The sequence below is a fragment of the Apis laboriosa genome, unplaced genomic scaffold, assembly GCF_014066325.1.
Source record: "Apis laboriosa isolate Shangri-la unplaced genomic scaffold, ASM1406632v1 scaffold13_cov153, whole genome shotgun sequence".
Taxonomy (NCBI): domain Eukaryota; kingdom Metazoa; phylum Arthropoda; class Insecta; order Hymenoptera; family Apidae; genus Apis; species Apis laboriosa.
Window position 1 is genome coordinate 1,244,229 of NW_025221370.1, and position 23,881 is coordinate 1,268,109.

General features: G+C 44.3%; 1 protein-coding gene across 5 annotated transcripts in view; it reads right to left on the reverse strand.

Annotated features, from left to right (window-relative positions):
* The window catches only part of LOC122720948 (agrin-like), a 233,693-nt gene that overhangs the window by 196,137 nt on the left and 13,675 nt on the right, over positions 1 to 23,881 (reverse strand). The gene's annotated exons all lie outside the window — the stretch shown is intronic.

Here is a 23,881-nt window from a genome sequence, read left to right on the forward strand (position 1 = left end):
TATTAAGTTGGGGAGGGAGGAGGGGGAGGAAATTATTGACGTGATATTGGAAACCAATAAGGACACAAATGACAATTGGTCGAAATGACCGTTATTAGATATACGTTAGGCGGATGGTACGGCCGGTTAAATGCGAATTTTCGTCCCGCGCACATGGCGGATTCGATAAAGCGGCGGGATACAAGAGTTATATCGCGCATTAAAACCTCTAACGACCGCCTCTCTCTCTCTCTCGCGCGCGCCGATCGATTTTCCGAGGGATCTATTTGGTCTTCGATTGAACCGAATTGCTGCTGAATGAGAAAATCATGGCAGGATGGAGAAATGAATGGAATAATATTCGTTCCGTTATACCAGTATAATACCATTATTATCGCACGGGATATGGGATGTGTACTGCCGTGTCTCGTAATAATTTTATTCACCCGAAGAAAGTTTTCCTCGAGAGAAAAGGATATTTAAATTTTCCCTTCGCCGAGGCAACGAGCCTCGAGGCTTCTGTCTTCGCCGTCTCGTCACTACCATAATCGTAGAGAGGACGAGCACAACAAACAGTTGCCATGAACTTCAAATATTCTCAGTTGCTGCGCGCCGTGGCCCGTAACGAAGTATTCGTGGCTGCTATTCCAAGACCCGAGCATATCGTAGCACGGCTTTAAGATTACAACAACGGCCGGCATTTGCGCTGGTTAAATATAATAACAGCAGGGATTCTCAGTTATCCTTTCCTGGCGGGTGGAAAAAAAAGAAGTGGCGAAAACTGGGTAAAATGCGCGGCAACCGGTTTGCGAACCACGCGAGAAATGGCAAAGGAAAAAGAGGGGGGGGGGGGGGTTTAGGTCGAGGGAAAATGCGATTGCGCTGTATCCACTTTTCCCGGATCTTTTACGGGCGACACTTTATTAAAATGAAAGAGAGAGAGTAAAAAGATGAGAGCGAATGATATATGGAAGAGGAAGAAAGTGACGGAGAAGGGAGGGAATGATATGGAAAAGAGAATGAGAAAGAGAATTCATCAAAAAGGAAAAAAATAGTGAAAGAGCGGAGTGGAGAAAAAATGGAGAAGAAGGCAAAGATGAGGAGGGCGAAGAAGAGATATTAAATTGGCAGGATATTAAAGTATGTTTCGTACGAGCGAAGCGAGAGTCAGGTCCCGCTTGACCTGCTTTCACCCCGGAAATGTTGCGTGCCGTTAGTTCATTAAAACTCGTGGAACCAAAAAAACGACGAGGGAACGTGTCCTTTCACAATTATCGTGTTGATCTTGAATTAAAATTCAACGATAGCAGTACAGCGAGTACTTGATGCCTTTGAATCAACCGTAACACTCGCTCCAAACTTTATCGAAATTTTCCAGACTTTATCAAAATTAAATTACGAGTATACGATACGAGATAACTTTAAGAGAAAAATCATATCACGTATCTTTTTTCGATACAATCATCGTCACCCTCAACTCAAACTCTCCTTACAGAGATTATAACGCGCGATACACCAGTGTTGAAAATTTCGTATAAGGCGGCATCATTATCCTCCATTGAGGTCGCCTGTATTAATTCCCTCCCCTGAATAATCTGCTTTTCGTTTCCCGCAAGCTTTTGCCATTATCCTTCCTCCATAATTATTCGGAAAAATAAAATATACCACGTTATTCCGCCTCGAGGATAAAAATCTGCCTCCCCCCCCTCCCCCATTTTTTCGCGACAAAATGAAGAAAACAAATTCGCCCGGATTCCGAAGGAAGGGAAACCGCGAAGGGAAGGCAGGTGCGTTCAACAGTTACGCGGTCGAACAGTTGACGAAGGCGAAGGGCAAAGAGGGGAAGAGAGGAGCGGAGGGAAGGGAAGAAGGAAAGAGTCGAAGTTCTCAAGTAGTAACGGGCGGGCTGCGGTCAGACGCAGCTGCGGGACGAGCCGAGACACTGGAAGACCGCATTGTTCCTACGGAAACAAAAGGATCAGGCTCATGGCCAGACGATTATTCGCCGTTTAGCGAGGGCGAGCAGCGAAAAAGGGGTGACGAGGGACGCTCGACCGGCGAATGAAAAGAAACCACCAAAGGGGAGGGGAGGGGAAGGAGGAGGAGAGAGGGAGGGACAGAGCAAACGCAAACGGGGACAAAGAGCGTTAAACGAAGAACGGAGTCGGATTCCAGTGGATCTGGAAACGGGTGGAAACGAATACAGTTAACGCGGGAGGAAGCGGATCCAGTTAATCAATAATGCATCATCGGTTCGTACGATTTAATATTATGGAAAATCGATGCGCCACCTGATGATATTTATCCTGGAAAATTTATTCCGCCTATCTAATATATCGAATCATGGGCGGAGGAATTTTCAAATTTAATTTTATCCTTTCACCAATTAATCGAACTCGTCTTCTGGGTTAATATTAAAAGTAAGTAAAAGAGAAGTATCGTCCTTTGAGAACTTTGTTGCGTCTTGGTGACTTGGGGATTGAATTATCGATAAATAGAAAAGAATCATCGTTTTTCTTTTTCTTTTTAAAGTCTCGTAGTCTCGTAGTCTGGCACGAAGGATATTTCGATACGTCGAAAGACGGCACGGCAGCATTTTTCCTTTTTTTTTTTTTTTTCTTTTGGAAAATTCTGCGACAAAGTTCGGTGTTGGCGTGGTGCCATTGCGTCTCCTTCGACCACGTTTGTACGCCGGGAAGCTTGTCGGAATAATGTTCCTGTCCCTTCGCTCTGTCCTCGAGCTACGTACGATTTACGACGCGTTAAAAAAGTTACGGTAATTCTTTCAGTCCCAAAGGGAACTTGGAAATTGGATCGAGACAGATTGCGGATAAGAATATCGAAGTCTTGTTGATTGCACGAGTGCAAATTGTACAAATTGTATTTGAACGTATTCTATTTTCTTTATTCTCGTAGCGCTTGATTAACTCGAATGATTATTCACAGCACATTTGATCACATTTATCCACTCACGTTTGAAAATCATTTCTAAACGAATGGTTAAGGATTCCAAAGAGTTAGCCAAATCAAGCTAGCTAAATTTCCAAGTTTCAAATCTACGACTACGTTGCCTTGCCTAAATCCACGAGATCCACGTCACAGAGCACCTATAACCATCATCACCTAACCCAATTTCCGTTTACACACATCCCCGAACGAGATGGAAGGTTGGCGCTAAACACACCGGCAACCAAGAGTCGGTTCATTATGCGAATTACGAGCGTAAACCGTGCGACGAGTCACGTTCCTCTGACGCGGTCCCAAAGCGAAAATTCCAGTTATCTTGGGCCAGTTATCGTCCGACAACGGCCAAACTGGCGCGACAACTGAATCGACCGTCGATTCACCGAGAAGCGGGGCACGATTCGAAAACAAAACCCTTTACTTTCAACCGTCGCGAGCGAATATCGCGAATCTGAGAACCTCTGCCCTTATTATATTTAGCGAGTGCAAACAGTCGTTGCTGCAATCTACGAAGCCAACGTGGTAGAGCAAGCAGGTAATGCTACTTCCAAAGTGACTCTATTATTGCAGTCGAATATATTATACAAACATGGCTGCCGTCGGTTAAACCCCCTTACCACCTAGCCTCACCCTCTCTCCATCCGCGACGCGCCGCTTCTCTCGCCCTCCTGCGCCCTCTCCTCCTCCTCCTCCTCTCTCCCTCTCTCTCTCTCTCTGTCTCTCTTTCTCTCTCCCACGGCTTTATGCATTAGTGATGAAGTGCTTCCTAACCTGAAATTGTCTTTCTCAGCGGGACAAGCGCCGGCACGCCCGCCGGATCTACGTGGAACGAGCGGCGTATATACCTACCCTCGTTGGATCTCTTCTCTTTCTTCGCTATTTTCAGCCGCTCGGCCGAGAATTATTCAACGAGATGTTTTAATATTCAGCCACGCTCGAAGCTGACTTTTACACCGGGAACTTGCTCTTCCCCCTTGCTCGTTCCCCCACGAACACGGTGGAATTGTGCCCGATTAGTTTGGACGATAAGGGTGGAACACGAGGGAGAGATGTTACCCGATCATCTCGCCGATAACAAGGGGGTCGGTATCGCCAATTTTCTTCGCCGGGAGGTGAGATTAAATTTTAATTGGAAAGAAAAGAAGCGTTTTCCGAGTTCTTCGCTTTCGATTCTCAAGATTCTTAGGGGAGGCGGACACTTTATGCGTTGGAATAACGTTATTTCATTGGATGAAGTAATAAGGAGACAATAGGTTGGGTCTTCGATTCTTTTAATTGATATTTTAATTTTTCTTTTTTTTTTGTTTTTTTTTTAAATTTTTAGTCCATTTCGAACAGTTGCCAACGTTCGCAATTATATAAAGTAAGTTTGTCTATATACTTTCTGGCTCTTAGCTGCTCGGTTCACAAGCTAGCACACTTTAACGCTAATACCCGGAATATCCCCTTATTCCTAATGCTTTTTCGCTGTACCTTTCTATATCTCGTAAATCCAAATCTCCAAACACGTATGCGATTATCATTTTAAAGTCACCGAATCTCGATAGAAAAAACACTAATGATAATTCGATTGGAAAATTTTGAAATTCGTTCACGTACGAATTTTCTGAAATCTTCGTATTTGAAATTTCCAAAACTTTTAATCACTTCAAAAATAATAACTTTCGAACGAACAGAAACAATAGAGATTGTTAGAAATCCTTTAAAACGCATTTCGATTTATCTCGAAAGAAGGATAATTTTTAATTTGTCGCTTATTCAAATTTTTCGCTCGCCCTGACCTATTCCAAACTCCAGATAAGAACATCTGCACCACCTTCGAGGTATAAATACTTCGTCCTTATACCTTAGCACCACTTAATGATCGAGATATCGTAATAATTTTTTTTTTCTTTTTATATTACCGCGTCATACTTTCTATTTTCGTGTAGTATAACCTTGTCTGTTGTAATCCGATCGAAAAGGAAATATATTCGGTGGAGGAATGGAATGGAATGAAACGAAGAACCGGAAACGGGCGTATTATTTTTAATATCGGAGGATGAAGCGGACCAAGGATAGAGATCAAGGACTCGTTCATCAAGGGTCAATTTCTAAAGGTGAAACGACACGGCGAGAGAGGGGTAGGGGGAAAGAAACGAGTCGGATCAATTCGCCTTAGGGTGAAATTAATTTCAGAAAAAAGAAAACATCCCTGGACCGATTCGTTGGAATATGAACGGTGTAGACTGTGCAAAGGCCTCGGTATCTGCGGGATATCGATAATACCCTTTCAGACAGAATAATTTTATTTCTGTCTGGCTAGAATATATTAGTTCTTTCGGTGGCTCGCGGTTCTTCCAGGCAACTCTTATATAGCTCCTCTCGTGTTTGAGCTTCTCCTTTCGAACAGTTGCCCTGGCCAACCTCTTATCGTAAAGAAACTTTTACGAGGTATGCTCTGTAAGAATTTTTTTTATTAAATTTTATACGCGTACACGTGTCTCGAACGTGTTACGATCGCTGCGTTACCTATTTTCTTCTTTCCTCTTTTGTTTCTTACCTTGTTTACTCCTTCCCTTCTTTTTTTATTTTTCCTTTTTTTTTTTCTCTCGAACATTTTTGTTCGGTTCCAAGAAGGATCGTCAACCCCTCCCCCCTCCGTTGTAAACTCACGAAGCTAGTACCACTACCTCGGCTTCCCATCGTTCGAGCCTGAAGTACCACCATGAAATCGAGCCACGCGATCGATCTTATTGAATAATTCTGACTTTAAGCTTCCGAGAAACTTGTTCTCTTCGGGTACAGCAAGTATATACAAGATATCGTTTGAATTATTCCACCCTTGGTTAATTATTTACACACGTATGTAATTTTCATCTATAATTTTGAATAGATTAAGAAAGTAAATTTTCCGACGAAACTCTCTCTCTCTCTCTCTCTACGTATATATATATATAAGCCAATTACATATAAAAATCTTATTATAACTCTCGTTCGCGAAACGTCTCAGCGAAGTGTCTCAATTGAGTTCCGACTATGGCAGACAATCGGTAATATCGGCCAATCGATGGAACGTGAATTTATCATTCGTGACGAACAATAGGCTTTTCAACGGGCCCGATTCGCCCGGCAATTTACATCGATGTGTAATTTTATCAGCCGCTCGATCTAGCAGGCGATGGAAAGCCTTCGGAGAGCTTCGGTTCAAAGCGGGCATCGTATAAGGCGTTTTCACTGCGCGTTTAACGCGACGATATCATACGTACATGGCAAAGCGGCCTCCGCATAATGAATACAGAATGCTCTTGTTCCCGGCGTTAATTACTTTTTACGCGCTGATTCACGGTTAAAGGTGGGAAAGAAATCAAAGGGAGAAGGGCACAAAGGGTTTCTCTCTGAACGCGAAACGCTCGTTCTGTGTATGATAACGATTTTCGTGGTGGTACGATTTTTTCCTTTCCTTTCCTTTCCTTTTCTTTTTTTTTTTTTTTTTTTTTACTTTTTCATTCGCGGCCAACAAATGGTGAAGCGAGCGTTTAACCGTTGTTGAACGACGAACGATGGATCGGCTGCTGGTGTTGCAATAAATATAAATAGAGGCGATACGAAATTTTCAATTCCTCTTTTCATTTCCTCATTTCCCTCGCTCGGTCTATTTTGTTTCATTTCGTTTTTACATTTTTTATTCTTCCTGCCGCGCAGAACGCAGAGAACAGCACTCTGATAATAAAAAATTCCGTTTTCGAGAGCGAGAAAATAGTAGCGGCGTCGTTTAACTTGGTGTCAAGCCTCACGGATTGTCAATTTTAATGGCGAGCCGGCGAGTAATTTTCAGGATTCCATTTGAGTTTGTAAATTTCGGTTCGCGCACACGCCTCGTTTACAACGAGACTCGAACCTAGCCGAGAATAGAAGCTGGCTACCACTGTTTCAGTTGAGCGAAATAGATTGATGAAGCGGGAAATAATAGAAATGCGAACGTAGGTGAAAGATGATTGAATGAATTACAATTGGATAGTAATCTAATTAAGAAAGAAGAAAAGAAAGAAATATTGTTTTTATTTCTTTACGCGTCTTGGACAAATTTTGTCTCGTTGAGTGTTAATATTTGGTCACTAATTCACGGCTAATATTTACCGTCTTCTTTAATTAAAGTTCTCCGTTTATTTGAATCGACACACGAGAGGACTCGAGTTTTATCTTCTTTGAAGTAACATCTTCTTCTTCTTCTTCTTCTTCTTCTTTTTATCTCGTCCTCTTCTTTGTACTCTTCTTGTTCCAGAACGCGCGATCCGACTTCACTCGCAAAGGCAAAAGGCGCGTGGAACTTGAAATATTTCCACGGAAATATGATGAAGTGGCGGATGGAACATTTTAACTTGAGGGAAGTTGCAGTGCATTAATTAATTAAAATTACGATCGGAATAAAGCAATTTGTACAAAGGGCGGGGGTCAAATAATTAATGAAAGGAAACCAACATTTACTAAATTAAAATACACGCGGTATAAATTTACGCGCAAACACCGCCGATCGTGAATCATTGCCGGAAATTCAACAACGTACGCCGAGCGTACGTATATAATCATAAATGTATTTTCGAAATTGCTCTTGGTTAAACAGTTGGGATTAACGAAATCAGAAAATTGACGTAATAATATCGGGACCTAATGGGCGAGACAACGAAATTACAAGATGGACAAACGAAATTCCACGTGGCGACAATTCGATGCGATCGAATCCGTCGATAAACGTGAAACCCGATGATAAAATCGAGGAGAGGCAAGTTGGAAAATTGGACGAAACCTATTTTCAATACCCTCGCTCCTCCTCGTTCCAAACCATTTTCGACACCGTGTTTCGACGATTTCGTTCGTTCGTTCGTTCGTTGCCGCGACGTTTACCCGCGTCGAAACATAATCCAGATTTTTTCCCCGTCGCTGGCCGCCAAATTTTTCCTCGGGAAAACGCGATTTCCCTTTCAAATGACCGCGCGGCGAGTTCCACACACCGGCCGCGTATTATTTGCCCGCGTGAATGGATGAAAATTGCCAAAAATAGCCGGAAACGGATGTGCAGGCGTGGCTCCGCCCGATGAACACCAGAAGAGAGAAGGGGGGGGATGAGCGGACGGACGGGCGCAATAGTTCCATTTACGGCATTTTCGAAGGGATTCCAGTCCCAAATTATACCGTACAATGCTACGATGTGTTAACGCCATGACACTGCCACGTCCTTTCTACCGTGCACGACATAAATCGAAGAATCGTCCGAATCTTCGACACTGTCGATCGTGGACGTGGATCAATCGATTTCCAATCGAGAAAGGGAACGGACATTACAATTACATCCAATTACAATTAATCTTCTTCTTGATCAAATTCTTGATAAATTCAAAGTATACAACTATAACTATCCTAATTAAAGGGGAAAGGAGCAGATCGGCCTGCGAGGAACGGAATCGAACGACACGAACGGCCGAGTTGAGTTGGAACGTATCCGTCGCAGAGATGTATAACCAGATAGCTGGATCCATCCACACAGCGACTCTCGAGGAGTGAAAACTTTTTAAATAATTACAGGGAGCCGCGTGCTGGCGGAAAGGGTGCGATCGAGTCGGATGGCGGTGGCGCCGCCAACAACCCGACGCCATCAACTCTCCACACCCCGGGAGGGCTGCGGGGGCATTAATGGGAAAAGTTTGCTTTTATCTTTTAAACGGCCGGCAACGCTACTAATTTCTAACTTGAAGCGTTACTTCTACCCCTTGCCGCTCGGACGATTTCGAGTAGGTGGTGGGTAGCGCTCGAAACGAGGGAGGGGTGGGAGGGGAGAGAGCTCCACCGCCACCTCGTAATGTCGCCGTTCACCTGCTAGATAGAGGATCGTCGTAATTTGTTCTTTCCTCGGGAGATATAAAGAAACGGGAGATATCCTAATTCTCTCGTTTTCCGTCTCCCCGGCTTTCCCGTCCCTTTCCCCCTTCAAGAATCCAAGATCAGATCTGGACGTTGTTAAACGGGCGAGAGAGAAAGAGAGACTTCGCGGAATGGGATCTTTTTTCGTTTCAAATTATCTTCAACGATAAATTCGATAAGAAATAAAGTACGTATATAAATCGATATTCCAACCGATTAAACACTTTCAATTTTTTTCAACTTCTAGGAGATGTTTCGAGACGAATCAATCGGGAGGAATAGAATTTCCTTTTTAAAATTTTCCTTTTTAAAATTGCAGGATACGATCGCGGCCGATTACCATCAATTATTATTATTACTCGATCGAGATCCGGGTCACGGTACGGCCTCGATTGCCCCCCTACTCCACCTCTACCCGACTCCACTCTAAGCGGCGCGTGGAAGTTAACGAGTGGCGGCCGCTTGATTTATAATCGTCATCATCCGGGACGATCTCGACGATAACAAGGGAAGCCGAGGCTCGACGTTAAGTCCTTAAGTCTCAGCCTGGCCGGCTTAAAAGTGTCACGGTTCGTTGCCCCCCCTCCTCCGTTAGGATTTTCCTTTCCCAAGTTGTCCTAGACGTTGCTAGGAGCGTTGAGACGAGAGCGAAGAAGTTGGAGGAGGGGAGGATGGAAACGGTCGAATAAGACGGGCCACGATTCCGCTATTAAGCTGATTTCACGTCGCATTTAAAATAAGCCGTGGGAACGGCCGCGAAGGGGCAACTCTCCACTCGCGCCAATTACGAAGAAGAAGAAGATCGTTGCCCGTTGTACGATGGAGGCAACCGGCGCGTTAATTAATCCTTCTCCTCCTCCTCCTCCTTATATAAGTGGAAGGGGGAGAGAAGAGAGGCGAGCACGGATTTCCTTCTCTCCCGATTATCGGTGTCTCCTTTACGAATGATTAATTAACGCGAATCGTTGAGAGAAGGAGAAATCGTGCGAACGATACATTGTATCTCCTGCTCCCTCTCTTGCGAGTCACGCTTGCTTCCTTCGCCCGGGGATATTGGAAGGGTGATTAAAAATGGAATGAAAATGGAATTAGCGGTGAGACGAGCGGTTGAATTGGCTTTAGACGAGTCGTCTGTCGGGACAATTCGTCTTTTCGTAGATACGATTAATGGACGGGGATCAGAAAACCGAAGTCTCTTAACCATAAGAATAAAAGTAAGAATAGAACGTAAGTAAAGGGAATTGTTTAATTCTTACGCGATTTTGGATGCGAGGGGATGTGTACTCGAACGATCCCTGGGTACAGTTGTTGAAAGTAGAACGTGATTACCGGAGAAAACCGTTTTTCCGTCAAAACTCCCGTTTAATTGTCACGACCATTAAGTTCCGGTACTGGTACTAATCTGTCTTACGACTCGCACGAACGGACGGCCGAGTTTAATGAAAGCCGCTTAAATCCTCCACGGAGGGAGGGAAGAGGATATCGTAAAAGTTGGAAGAGTCGGAAGGTGGTTGGGAAGAAAAGGAGGGCTACTCCCTCTCCATCGGCGTGAAAAAACTCTCGAAAATTCGTTCGAACTTCTCCTGTCCTCCTACGTAACGAGGACGTTGTTCGTTAGCGCGAGCAATTAGTCCAAGTGCCATTGGCCCGCGAGAAATCGAGTCGACGAAGAGGGAGGAGGGAGGCTTCTGATTCTTGAGAAAAAAAAAAAAAAAAAAAAAAACACAGACCCCTTCCTTCCGATGGTAAAATCTAAAAACGGACGGACACTGGCGATAAAAGCGACGAGGAGGGGAAGGCCACGGTGTAATTTCGTTGATACGTATCGGCCGGTGTAATACACCGGTATAAAGCGTAATTAGAGCGGTGGCTCGGGTTCGTCGTACAACATTGTTAATCCGAGTGGAAGGCGGTACGATTGGTCGGCCGTTTCGTGTCGCGGTGAGTCGACGGGATAAAGCTGTCCAGAAGTAGTTTAAGCCGTCCCCCGACGTAACAACATCTGCACCCATTAAGGCCGAGATAGAGAGACCTTTATTACGGGGGAGGGGGAGGGTAAGAGGAGTTTCGCTCTCCGGCTTCGTTCGACTTGTGGCGATGATAATCGAAGGGAGAAGGGAGATGGATTATCTTCTCTCCTTACTTCGGAGAAGAAGCATATGCCGGCGATACATCGGGCTCAACAGCGCGAATCAACGTACGTAAGACCGTGTTATAAAGTCTAATAACGAGGGAAGCGAGGCGGCGCGTGCCGCGACTCGTGAAACCGACTTACGCCGGCTCTCGAAAATTATTGCTCGTAATCCGGCCCGGAAGGAAATGTGGCTCGGTCTCCGGGAGACGGTAGCGTGCGCCAAGCCAGTTTCGGCCGCCATTCGGGGTCTCCGAGCGCTACTTGTAAACAGAGGCCGGCGAAGGCCTCCATTATTGCAAACGTTCCCGAAATTCCGTTTTCCGAGGTAATTCTCGGCTGTCGCGAAAGTAACCGTGATTCTGAAATTCAATATCGCCGCGCGATGAATTTCATTACGGCATACCTGCACCGTCTCATCGCGTCGCCTCTCCCTCTTTCGAAATGAAGCGGCCTCTCCTTCTCCTCCTCCTTCTTCTTCTCCTCTTCGAGTTTCATTTATCCTCTTTAAGAGATCCGCGTAATGCGCATAGCACGAGAGTATATCGTACGAGTACGATGCCGTCGATACGAAGTTGATCGATAGAGAGAGCGCGATAATAACGTTCGATGAAAGATCGCGTACGTAGAATATTCCTCGAAAGCGGTTTCGGTCGACTGTGAAATCTGTTAAGCCGAAAGCTAACTGGAATAAAGGAGGAACTGTTCCACGCCCATGATTACCGGCGGTACGGTCGGAGTTATAAATTTCGCCGCGTTATTCGAATAATAGTTCTCGGCTCGCGGAATCTGGATGAATCGGCGAGAAGAGGAGGAGAAGGAGGAGGGCACAGGTTGGCCGAGGGAGGAGTTAAACCGTGCAAAAAAGGAAGATTAACCTTTTGCCCAGGGCCCGTTACCGTGTTCCTTTGTCCGAGTCGAGCGCTCTGTCGCGACACCCTGTTTTTGTCCGCCCGTCTACCTCTTCCTCCGTCCTTTGGCCCTTCGTCCTTTCGATTCCCCTCCCTTTCCCCTCTCCCCCGACGAGCCTTACGGCGCTCGCACTCGATCCAGCCCCTCGCGAGGCGGCTGCAACCCTCGCCCAGCCTTCTCGGTTGGAAAGTTAAATCCTAGGGCTGCGTGAAAGCAGCCCTTTCCCCTTTGCCTCCCTCGCTGCCTTTGCGCGCAAAGCCTTCGAATACACGGATTCATTCACGGTGAAAGATGACCGGTATACCCACGAGCTTCGTCGCGGTCCGCGCGCCAACCCTTTTCATACCCTTTTACAGCCGACCCACCGCGTACCTCTTTCATAAAAGGAAGAAACGAACCTTCTAGTGGGCTAATTTTGATCGCTCGCCCACTTTCAATTTCACGATCAATGGATTCTTGAAGAGTTAAAGACGAAAGGCCAGTTATTTCTTCCGTTTCTTGCGACGATATTCAAACACGACGAATAAATATGTATATTTTAGAATAGAAAAGAGAGATTCCGATCGACGCTTCCTATAAATTAGGAGTAAAGTCGGAATTACGCATAAATGTAGCGAACAAATACTTATTGTTCGCAGTGGGAGTATAATTTGTATCGCGGATATAACTCGATATTACGAGAGTTTAATGAAACGCGAAATAATTAAATCCCGAATGTAATTTTGTGTAATTATTAACAAAATTACAAGTCAAAAGTTTTAAAATCCCATTTACCGATACAACTCTCGTACGTTGCAGAATCGCGTAATAACAAATTATTCGACGACGTTTTCGTTGAAAAGAGAAAAGAAGGGGAAAAAGAGAATGGCGTGGAGGAGGAACGCGTCGAGCGCTATTTCTTTTTATTCGAATTCGATACTGTATAGCTCGAAGCACGGTCAACTATAGGATCGACAAGTCGGCGGATAACCGAGAATTATATTGGAAAGCTCGGCCAAAGTCTGTTGCAATTCTCTTTATTAATCATACCGCAAAAATTCGTTACTTCGTACACGACCCCATTCTTTCACCCTCGTATCTTTTACAGAGCCTTGAATATTCGTTCATTCGTTCATTCCTTAAGATCGAACGAACAACGAGTCGAGATGTTTTCGTTTTGAAACAATATCGCTCCCGAATTCTCGGTCGAAGAATCGAGAAAAGTTACAGAACATATAAGGAACGAGAGAGAAAAAGCGAGGGGAGGAGAGAAAAATGGAAGCCAAGCGGTCGAGAAAACGAGGGAATCTGAAAAAGGTTTGGGGGAAAAAATAGAGAGAGGGCCTGCATAGGTGAAATACTAGCCAGAAAACCGAACGGTCTTCATAAATCGTGCGCGTAAATCAGTCTTTATGGAGTTCTCCCCTGGGCGGTGCGAGCTATTTGGGCCGCGTATGTATGTACGTGGCGGCACACGTACGGGGGGAGGGGCGTCGCGGCGCTGAGACACCGTTTCACACCTGTGCACGACCCTCGCGACGTGTCTCGTACGCCCTGCTCGTGGAAACGCGGAGATTGTTTAGGGCTCGAGTTAATCGGGAGAGCCAAGTAATATCGTTAAAAGTTAACGCGGTACGCTTCTTCTCTTCTCTTCTTCCTCCTTTCCCCGACGCGTCTTCGTCGCGTTTCTTACTCCCTTTATTTTCTTCCTTCGACGCTAATAGCTGTTTGCTAAACTCTAACGCGGACTGTACATCTCTTGGGCTTGTTTTTCCCGGCCCAATTGGTGTAGTTTGGAATTGAGAAAACTTGGGATTTATGGATCCTGAATTTTAGATTATACGTATAGGGATACGACTGTTTCCGTATTGTTCTCCCGTGCGCGAATGGGATATTTGCATAAACGCGAAACGCCATTTTTGGATACGGTTTTCGAAAGATTTCGCGAGGCGGATCGCGCACACGATCGCATTATATCCTATCGCGTATTGTTGCTCGGAAAAGTTTTTTTTTTCACCCTCCCCAGGTTTTTCTTACCATTTGTGTTCGAATAATACAACGAAATTGCTAGAGACCGTGTGATTTTCACGTTGAATACGAATTTTTTTTCAAATTCTTTTGAAAACTTATCTGGGAATCTGGGAACAAATTTCCGAACGAAAAGGATAATGAAAAAGGAAGATGGAATCAAATTGATTGCGTCGGAGTGAATGAATTAAATAAATGGAGATTACAAAAAATTATAAATATTCATTGTAAAGGGATACGATAGATAAGATAGAATGAAAAATTGCAATCGTAACGCTTGAAAATGGCCGATTTTAATATACGATATTACCGGTTATTCGTTATAAATAACATTTTGGCATAAGATAATTCGCTTGATGTACGATTTTATTTGTAGAAAAAAAAAAAAAAAAGAGAGAGAGAAAAGGAAACGGTCAAAGGAGATATAATGTTATCTAACGCGTTTTAATCGCGATCGTACATCATTTCGGGCGATAAATATTTCTCTCAACGGTGAATCTCGAAAAGCGGAGATATCGGTCACGGATATCGCGGTGTGATTTATCATCGATTAAACCGACGTAATGCGCCATTGTTACTGAAACGTGCAGTCAGATAGATACATATATGAGGTTATACCAGGATGAGCGAGAGATCCTGGTATTGAGTAGCAATCAGCCGTGCAACTACAACTGGATATAGGTGGGCGAAGGGCGTGCCAAAATGAGCTATAATACGCGTATTATCATTCCAATCGAGAAACTCGATTTGTCGTTTCCCTTCTTTACCGACGAGGGTCTAATTCTTAGCCGATGATCGAAACGAGTTTGAATAATAATCTTCGTGAAACTCCTCCCTCCCCCCTCTATACGCGTCGAACGACCGATTTATCAAACTTTTCACGTCCCATATTATCGTTCGATATTACTCCCGTCAATAACGTAAAAATTCAATCTTTATTTATTTACTTTTCCAACGGCGTATCTCTATCTCGTCCGCGATTTAATCCGTTCTCTACCTTCTTCTCTTTTTTCTTTCTTTCTTTCTTCTTCTTTTTTTTTTTCTTTAATAATTCATACCTCAAGCCTTTCTCCTCATACACCACAAATCTGTTGAGCGCCAAGTATACTCTCTCTTTCTCTCTCCTTATACGCGCACGCGCACACACACACACACTCACACATTAGTTCTCAAAAGAGAGAACCTTTCCTTCGGATTCGGTTTTTAAAAGTCGTCGAGATTTACTCTCTCTCCCGTGAAAAGGAACGTCGTACGGGAACGGGAAGGGAAAAAAGAAAAAAAAAAAAGAAAGAAAAAAAAGAGGTAACCCTACCCTTTCTCGGTGGTACACTCGGCTCGCCTGTGTTGAGACGAATAACCGCGACAGGGTCAGATTCGCGCGCTCGCGAACTCACAACCTGTACGTACGTGAGCAGCAACGATACAGGGGAGGGGGGAATCGAGTCCGTAAATCTCGGTTGCTCGTCTCCCCGGAGGACCATGTCTCAGTCACAGCTCCCATTGCCAGAGTTAAAGGGTTTCGTTTAAGGGCTACGTATACAACGGACAATAGTCTGTTGCTCTGGTCTGATCGTTTTACGAAACGTTCATTAATCCTTTCTTATTATTATCAGTTACAATACACTCCTTTCAAGAAATCGCACGGAGAGATTTACACGTTTCGCGAAAGAAGGGCAGAAAGAACGATCGAAGGAGGAAAGATTTGATTTCTATATGAAATGGGTTATATACGCGGCGAGACGATTCGCGTTGCAGAATAAACTGGATGGATGGAACGGCGGCCGCTCGATATCACGGTTGGGGAGCGCGGCGGTGATATAAACAAGCGGAACGGTTTCGAACGGTTTCGGAACGGTGCACCGTTTCATTGTGCTTTTGAACGAGCCGGGGGTGGAGGGGAGGCGATTTTGCCCGATAAATAAGGGCGAGTATTAAAAGGCAGTCGGATGGTACTACGATCGAGAAATAATAGAATATACGCGCGTCAAGTACCATCGGTGAGCCGCTCGAATCGGGTCAATATTTAAAAAACGGCCCTGTAAAACATTCGATACAGTTTAGTTATCTCTTGGTATGCGAGTCGTTTCCACTCTTTCTTCTTTCTTCCTTTTTTTTTTTTTTTTTTTTTTTTTGCATTCTTTTCCTGCATTGTACCGAACTTCAATTCCATTCTTTTCGAAATCGGTTGAAACGAAATCTATCTTTTCGCGAGTGGAATAAAAATAAAATAAAAGAGAGTGAGAGTGAGAGAGAGAGAGAGAGGGAGAGGGAGAGAGGGAGAGGAAAGGGGGACGGAACAAAGAGATAAAGGGAGCGAACAGGGGGGGAGAAAAATAATAAAAGCAGAATTTGGAGAGGAGAAAAGCGAAGGGGAGGGAGACGAAGGGATGAATCTCGATAAACGACAGGCCACGAGAGCCGACGCAGTTGATTAATTCATACCGGCCATTTTCGGTGACTGCCTGTTTCGCGGATACAGACGCTTTTGTCTCTATTTTTTTTTTTTTTTTTTTTTTTTATACTCCACGTCCCGAGCGGCGTGCTGGAATTTTTGCACCGCTTGATATCGAATCCATTGGCCGGTGGATACGGGGCCATCGATTATCGTGTTTCCAACCAACGAAAGGGATCGTTTCTTCTTCCGTGGCCATCTGCGCCAGTGCAACCCAGAAACCGTATTACGCCCACACTAATTCCATCCCCTTTTCTCGATTCTCTGTCATTTCAGAGACTACCACTGGTGGTATCTTATTTTTCGTGCAATGGAAGTAGATTTGTAGATTTGTCCTTTAACTCGTATTTTCTTTCTTTCTTTTTTTAACGCGAATAAAAAAGTATTCGAAAAGATAAAGGAAAAGAAAAAGGAAGAATTAATTAAATCGAAAACATCGAACGCGATGTTTCACGAGATCTTTCCGCGATTTATTCGCGTCGCTTTTAATTCCATCCAAATATTTGAACCCGATTGAATTAACTATAATCGAGATTCGATGTATAACTAATAACTAATTGATATCCATTGAATTAGCTGGACTAACGAGGGCGACTAACGACTGCCAAAAACTTTTCAACAACCGCGTTGGAATTAGCGGTGAAGAGGGAGGGGGAGGACGGATTTAATGGCGGCGCGAAAACAAAAACCGACCATCGTTTTTCACCGTGATTGTCCAGCGTCCAACTCTCGTTCGCAAATGAATTAATAATAATAACGGGATACGTGACACGATCGACGGATAAACCGGTTTCACCTCCGCTTAATAAGCGGTAAAACGCTTCCGTTAATTAATCTCCCCTCGCTTGATAATCGTCGTATGACCTCTCTATTATACGCTAACGTAAAATACGCGCGCAACGTGCGTTTGAACGTGATAGATCTGTCGTGAAAATTTTATCAAACGATTGAAAAATTGAGAAGCAAACGTCTTCTTAGTTTAATAGAATAACCTCTGAATGGATGATTAAAAAATATTTTCATCGAATAGCTCGAATATCCGCTTTTTTTTCCAGATACAATATATTTATTATAGATTACGATTCCATTAGTATATTATATCGTCTTATTATAATATTAACCTAACGAACGACACGATTCGACCAAGCGCGAGATATTTCGTGCAATTATTACATGTAAATTTGTTACACAATGGACAGATTATGCATATTCGTCGAAATCGAGGAAACGTTCTTTTTTTCTTCTTTTTCATCACTCGAAACATCTCACCGAAGAATCGGGCTTGAGAAAACACGAGATTTTCCCCATTTCGTTAAGCAATCTTTTCTCATCCATTTCTAATTTAACGTCTCGACAAAGTCTCGACGCGGTCCGTATTTCAAATTCCTCGGGGAGAGAGAGAGAGAGAAAGAGAGAAAGAGAGAGAGAGAGGCCTTCCCTCCCTTCTCGTCTCTTTCCCAGCCGCCCCGATTAATTCCCCATTCTCCCCTCGTGTCAATTTTAACCAGACGAGTAAAATGGAAACGAGGAAAAAGAAAAAAGGTATTTCCGGTATTTCTCAAAGAATAAGCGATAAGCGAACCGTCTCTAAACAACAAGTCGAGTCGAGTTTGCTTTTCATTATAACTTATGTATGAGATTAACTTGGCCCACCCGATTATTTGCTGAAAACGGGTTTAAATAATACGGTAAATTGGCCTCCGTTGTTAATATGGACGTACCAATTTTAATCCTACCCCTCCCCATACCCATACCCCCTCCCTCCCCCTTCTATAATACCAACTGCACACCGCGCGCATCGACTTCTCCCTCGTCCAGCAATGCGACCGGTGTGTTGCTGACCGGTTTTGTAAAATATAATAAAGCGTTATCGGTCGTTGTTATGCAGCGCATTACGCGGTTACCGGGCGCGGCGATGGGATACATCGAATGTACACAGGATTGCCGACTAACAGCCAGATATTTCACCGAGTCAATTTACCGTGGCAAATTAATCGTTCTCGGCGTGTGCACGATGGCGCCATGTTACGAAAGAGGGGAGGAGAGAAAAAAGAAGAAAGAAAAAAGAAGGAAAGAAGGAAATTAACGCGACATACGGAGTAATCGTCCGTGTTATTGCTCCGTTTTACGAAGCTCCAACTTTTCGCCCTTGAACATTTTTCAACTCGTTACGATCGAATTCTTTCCATCGGAAGAAGGGAGTTCGATTCTTGCCTCGCTTCGATCCCTTGGCGCGCATGGCTTCGAAGGGAGAGCTAGGAAAAATGCGAAAATGCGATTGCTATCGTAACGAAATAATCTGTGGCGTGTAGGTGGTAGCGAGAGGAGGCGATGCACGGATTCTTTCGCCCTTTGAGGGGCCGTCGCCTTTTGTCGGCGTGCATCTCGACGGAAGGAAGTGGACAGGAACGAAGGGTGAAGTGGTATAAGCGAGGGACGGACGCTACGTTGGTGGTGGTGGTGGTGGGTTGGGGAAAAGGGAAACGCGAAAGGAGTGGAGAGGTCGAGGCTGGAGCGAAAGGGGGAAAAGATGGTGCGGGGAGAGAAAAGATTGCGCTTCGTGAGAGCGAGTTTGGCTTCGTCCCACGGAAAGCAATTTCTTAACGTAACCTTATCTTTGGCCGCGGGTATAGGTTGCACGCCACGTACAGCTTTGTGCAAAGGCGCGTATGCGGCGGGGCGCACAAAGCGCACGGTTCGCAACTCACGTGACGAGAGACAAGAAATATCCGAACCGCGAGAAGGAAAATAGCAAAGGATTCTTCTCCCCCCTCCACCACCTTTTCTTTCTCTTCCTCCTCCCTTCTCGTCCTGAGTCATCTCGGACTAAATCTCACGCGTTGTCGCGCCCGACTTCACTCTTCCCTCCATCGAACGTATAACGTGGTAATACGTCATCCCGTTGTATCCCCGTTGCGTCCTTTTTTCTCCCTCTTCTTTTCCATTTCAAATTTTTAAACCTGGGATTTAAATTTCATTTCATTTCGGTTAATTACAATCGAAAGCCGTTCGCGATATTTTTACAAGGAGTCTCTTACAAAGAGAGCTCGTATATTCCTCATATTTTTCCAGGCTAAAAAACGTAGGAGCGGACAAACCCCTGGGTGCACCTCTCTCGAGTTCTCCCTTTGTTCCGGGAATGGAGGTGTTCGGTGAAATTTCGTGGCTGATATTAGCGAGCAGCTCGATAATGCCGGCCAGTGTAAGGTGGTGGTTTCGAAGAGGGGGTCAGAAAAACTCGTAAAAAGCCTCCGCACACCCTCCTCTATTTATATCGCGTGAACCGACAATTCTCCCCTCTTCGCTCTTTCCTTCTCTCTCTCTCTCTCTCTTTCTCTCTTTCTCTCGATTCCTCCTCCCTTTCCACCGCCACGGTTGCGGTGCCACGGTTTTTTCTACGCGTGTAATTTATCGGCCGGACTCTTCCTTTTTTCCCCTCCGCCCAACCGCTGCGTACCTTTGCCCTCCCCCTCCGTCCCTCTCGACTCGGCTTACTCGCATTCGCACCACCGACGGGGCGTGTAAGCGGTGGGGTGGGGCGCAGCGATTTATAGTAACTGCACCCGCTGTCGTAGAATATTTTTGGCGGAATTTCTACTCTCTCTCTCTCTCTCTCTCTCTCTCTCTCTCTCTCTCTGTCTCTGCTCTTTTTCGTCCAGTGATCTCTATGGAATCGCGGCTCTTTCCTCCCTTCCATCCAAAGGGAAAGGCCCTTTTTTCGACCATAAAGCATAAATGGAACTTTTCCCTACCCTTGTTTCCCTTCCCCCGTTCGAAGTCAATCCTTGGGTATGGGTTGCGTCTGATCACAATTTCCCGTAAAGTTTTATCGATTGTATTTTTACGATCAAGATTTTAAGATTGAGACGCTGTAAAGAAAGATAAAAGTTTCCTTTAAATTGATAACGATATCGAATCGATTCTTGATATCACTTCGCTTCGCCGTGGCGAACCACATCGAATCCTCGTTCAAAATTTAACGATAGCTCGGTTATCTTGGCCTCTATTCGAACTCTGATCTCTTCTAAACTCAGTAATCTCCGTTAAATATCCCAGTTAAATAAATGCATCGCCAACTCGAGTTAAGAAATCATCACGTCATCTCTTTGAATGTTCGCAAAAGAATAAACGGGAAAAAACGATATTTCCATTGCACGTTCGATCGAAAGAATAGCGAACAATGATTATCCGCACTCACTCGAGATGCGCAGAGAGAGAATTATTAATATAATTGCCCTTTTCGAATTGGAACTCGTTCGAGGGTGAAGGATTTCGAGTCTAATCGCGAAACCATACTCGAACGATAGCCCGCGAGAATGCACGCGATTCAACGTAGATTCGAGCGATTCGTGTAATGTGACTGATGCGTATCGTGTCGCGATACACCCTCGAGGGATAACAAATTGGCATATCGGTGACCGTTGATGGGCGTGCATCGTTTCGTGGATAAAAACGTGGAGCGCGAGAAAGCGTTGAGCTGCCTGAACGATGAAATTCACTGGACATGTTTACGTATTTCGATGCGATTTTCGAAAGAGAAACGGGAGATTTCGAAGGAAAAGTTGGACGAGTGAGCGAAACGTTGAAAAATGATGAAATGGGGATTGGTTCTTCTTTGGAAATATCGGGCGAATATTTTGGCGAATAGAAAATCGAAGGGTAATATTTCGAAGTTTGAAAAAATATATATATATATATATGCTCCAAATGAAAAGTGAAGCGATAAACCTTTAATTAAGCCGAGTGGTTGGAAACATTTTTCGATATATCGCGTGCACGTAGAAAGTTAAGGGAGGAAATCGAAAGTTCACGAGTGTCTGGCCGCCCACGCTGCTCGCATAATTACTCTCACGCTCGTACTTTCTCATTAGATGCTCAATATTAGCTTGAAAATTACGGTGAACGAGATACATCAAGCCTCCCCCCTCCCCTTCCTCCCTCATTAAGCTCGAATAATACGTATCAAAGAATCGAGGAAAGAAAGAATGCAAATTCTATAGAAGAGACAAACAATACGGAAAAAGAAGAAGAATTTAATTCGACCTACTTAACGAATAAAAACATCCGAGTTGAAATCTCACTATCTTCGCCGATTCGATCTCCTTTCTAGAAAGAGAGAGAGAGAGAGAGAGAGGGAAAAATTGCCCTACTCCTACATAAAAACTTTTTAAAAGTATAACGCCACTTCACCAACGATCTGCCCCTCATCGCAACCTCTTAACCCCTTGCTTCTATTCGGTATACTTTTTTCGCGATCCCTAAGAATTCTTTTGTTCAATTAAATTTCGAGAGTTCGACCGGATACCATGAATACATTTGCAAAACGGCGCAGTAACTCGTAACCGAGTTAGGGCGAAAAATATATATATATATATATACATATAATGGTACGCGTGCCGTGAATAAAGTCGGAGAGCTGAATATTGTTTCAAGGGGAAAGCGAAGAGATACGGTATCTCGTTAGCGTGCTGTATTATTTATTCGAATTATGCGGAATCCCTCCTCATCCCTTTCCACGAAGGATGGAAAACGGGCGGCGGTTGGTCTGGCGGAGATGAGAACCGATAAAAATTACATTCGCTGGAAAGCTATTCGTAAATGGAATAAATTTGCCGATTCCGAGGGTACAAAATAGCCGGGGATATTCCTGAGCCTTTTTCCCCGGGAAACGCCGACTCGAAAACGCGAAGCTTCTTAGAACGTTTGTACGATTCCGAATGCAAATACTCGAGGCACGATGGGTGGCTGGCTGGCTGGCTGGCTGGCTGGCTGGTTGACTGGTTGCCGAGTGTTGGCTCGACGAAACGAGAGAAAGAGTGCGCTCTATCGGGCTATCGTTACGCACACACAGATACTTTCCTATTCAAATAATGCATTCGACAGGGCGTCGAACACCCTGGAAATAAATAAATAAATAAATCTTTAAGAAATATGATATATCGTGAGCTGCGTTTCATCGGTTCGGGTAATAATGCGAGTGAAATTTGACAGTCGCGTCGGAATCAGTTCCCAATTAAATCGAACGGCGAGCGGCTGATTTACGGGGAATTCAAAACTAATTGGCCGGGAGCCGGCGGTTGTCATCGAAACATCTAACGTTCGCCCGAAGTAACAGCCATCCCAAGTATCCGGAATATTCCCAATTTCCCGCCTAACCATATTCAATATCCGGATGTTGAAACTTGGGGAGGGGGATATCCGCAGTGCGCATTGCCGAAACCGATCGTATCGTTCCAACTATTCGAATAATAGTGTAACTCGTCCTTGGCGATCTTCGCTTCTCCAAAACCTCCAAAACTTCTCTAATAATTGATAATCGACGTTTCACGAAAGTTACGAATTTCACCTACCTCCCCTCCCACGATAAAGTAAATTTCTACTTACGCTTGTTAAGGGGGTACGATGTAACGATTTCAACGCCGCTCGTCAATCCCCCACCCCCCTCTCCCCACCTCATTATCCCCCTTTTCCAGACCGAATTCCGAGAATTATGCAACGTCACGGGTGGGGAGGAAAAGAGGGATTTGATTAATGAACCCGTGATCGCGGGTTTAAAGATCGATCATTGGTTGTTCGTGGTAGATTTGAACATAATTGCCAATTATCGCGTATACACGCGAATAGGGGACAAAGAAGTTTTCGAGGAGGAGAGTTTTCCCCCTTTTAAAGTTATTTTCTCGCGGGGATATTTCTTTAAAGTTTAGCAATTAAGGAAAACTCGCTTGGCTCGGGATGATCGAGAAAATTTTAATCTCGCGACAGGATAGAGTTTCAGGCCTGTAATTATTCCCGCGTTTTATTAGTCTCGCGAAAATATCGAAATATATACGTATATATATATAGTATATATATAGGGAAGAGGGCTTTGTTCCAAACTCTAAATTTTGTCGGTATTACATTTTTTAAGTTTTTACCACGAGTATTAATTCATCAGAGGAGAGGAAAAAAAAAAAGTTGCCTTCCCAATTTTCTATTCGTTAAATCTAAAAATTTCGATTAATCCGAACAATGAAACGGAAATGGTGGTGGATCCGCGCGTTACAATGACCACAAAATGCAAATATTTCGAACGAAAATTCACATGGAGAAATGCGGCGATAATATACGTGCAAATACACGGAACCGGTGTAACAATAGAGGGATTGCGTGAGAGGGGGGGTTGAAAAAGGGCGCCCCGCATAACGCGTTTGACAGAATGATTTGTAACGGCGTTTCATAAAAGTGTGTACCTTTTCACCACTTCGAGAGATAATGATCGAATAAGAACGATAAATACATCCTGCTGTGTTTAAAAAAAAAAAAAAAAAAAAAAAAGAAAGAAAGAAACCTCTCGAACGAATTATCTATCTCTATTTAGACGCGCCGTCAAACGACATCCGTCTCCCCTCGTAAAATATTCAAACGGATAAGCGAGATGATAATTGTTCTTCCTCCACCTTTTTATTGGGGGAGTTCACCGTGAGAAAATTTTTATTTCGAACGAGCGTTGTCATATCATTTCAAACGATAGGGAACGCGCAAATTCACGCAACGACGCG